This window comes from Sinocyclocheilus rhinocerous, unplaced genomic scaffold (genome assembly GCF_001515625.1).
Source record: "Sinocyclocheilus rhinocerous isolate Xijiao unplaced genomic scaffold, SAMN03320098_v1.1 scaffold340, whole genome shotgun sequence".
NCBI classification, from domain to species: Eukaryota; Metazoa; Chordata; class Actinopteri; order Cypriniformes; family Cyprinidae; genus Sinocyclocheilus; species Sinocyclocheilus rhinocerous.
This window is the reverse complement of record NW_015670980.1, coordinates 358,656-360,606: the sequence shown is the minus strand read 5'-3', so window position 1 is coordinate 360,606 and position 1,951 is coordinate 358,656.

The window sequence follows — 1,951 nt, the reverse complement described above, 5'->3', positions numbered from 1 at the left end:
CGTCTCGTTCGGCGCTCGCGTCACTTCTCTCCTCAGAGGAAGATAACATGAGCGCCGAGCCCTCTCCCGGGGGGGAAGAAACCGTTTCAGAACGTGTTTCCGTCCCTTGAGAGTGAGCGCTAGATCTGCCAGATCCATCTGCGAACCCCACGATTTAAGGCGCTGCTCTGCCTCTGCAGAGGTGGGAACCAAACCGCGGGGAACGCTAGCGAGAGCACCCTCTTCAAAGAGTGCTCTCCGGGAGCGTCTGCATCTAGAGACGAACACAATGCGAACAGTCAGCTCCCTCGAGAGCTGACGAGCGCGCTCCGCTCCCAAACAAGTAACGCACAAACTGTGTGTATCCCTACCCGTAATGAAACGAGGGCAGGGAGGAACACACAGCCTGAAACGCTGCTTGTCAGATTCCACATTATTGCCAGATTTTGCCATTGTATTGCTTAGTACTATGAAACAGGATTTACAACAATAAATATGACGTGACACACATAGAGCGCTTACTGAACAACAGAAGCTGCCGCTGTCTCCACCGCACGTGCTTTTATACTTCCTGATCGCTACGTCATCCCCACCGGTGACGTCACCCGGGATTCCTTAGGACGGATTACACACATGTTTCAGAGCGTGGGAACAGGGGCGTTCCCAAATTAGTTCCTGAAGGGGAACAGTGTTTTACACATCTGTGAGGACCTGACGTGGCGATCTGCCAGGACGTAAGGCGGTAAAGTTAGTTTGACGTTTGACATTCATTAGACATTCGGTTTCATACCAATTAAACTCTTTGCGCCTGTTACATTTTGAGGCCAAACTAACTCAGATAGACATAAATATATGCCCTTTACTTTGCACAAAGCTTAATTTCTAGAAGAAAAAAAAATTAACCATATAAATTAAACAATTTAACTACATGACATTATACTATAAAACCAATACTAAAATGTTCAGAAAAACATCCCTGTTATTCCCTGTCTGTTTTTTGAATTACCATTTTATGTGTTTCATAATAATTTTACAACTTTTAATGTATGCAATAATATAAATCCATTAAACGACAACACCATTTGATCTAAAGGTATTATTGTATTTATATACGTTACTGAAACCATATTTTTCATATGTTTTATATACTTTACCCACTTAAATTAATTAAACTCTGACACCATTTGAGATAAAGGTATCGAACCAACTGTAGAAATCTCTAAATATTATTCCCTGTAATGTACAAGGATTGTTTTTTTCAGATTATGCCTTTATTGTTTTTATATACGGTACTAAAACCATATTTTTCATATGTTTTATATACTGTACATGCTTAAATCAATTAAACTCTGACACCGTTTGAGATAAAGGTATCAAACCAACTGTTAAATTCTGAGAATATTATTCCCTATAATGCACATGGCTTGTTTTTCAGATTATTAATCAGATTTTGTTTAGCACAGTGCTGAACCCATTTAAATCCATTAAACTTGAACACCATTTGAGCTATAGATATCAAACCAACTGTAAACCTCACCTCCGCCTCCAGCCGCCTCGGCCCGTAGACCCAGCGGCTCCACCTCGGCTCCTAGCTCCCTCGACTCCACCGTCACCAGTCGATTCACCAGCTCCACCGGGCTCCCTCGTCCCTCCGTGTCCGCCTTGGTCGGGCGTCGACCCACCATCGCCTCAGGACTCTGCTCCTCTGGCTGCACCTCGTCACTCTGCCCCACCGGCTCCGTTGGGCTCCTTCCTCCCGCTAGCTCCACCTTGGTCTTCAGTCGCTCCGACTCCACCGCGGATCTCCGGATCTCCGCCTCTGCCTCCGCCTCGGTCGCCAGAGCCCTCGGCTCCACCCTGGCCCCCCAGATCTTCGACATCCCCCTGGCTCATTGGCTCTCCGTCTCCGCCTCGGTCTCCTTCGCCACCTGCTCCGCCGCCGTTGGTCGGCCCCCTGGAGTCGGCGGCCATT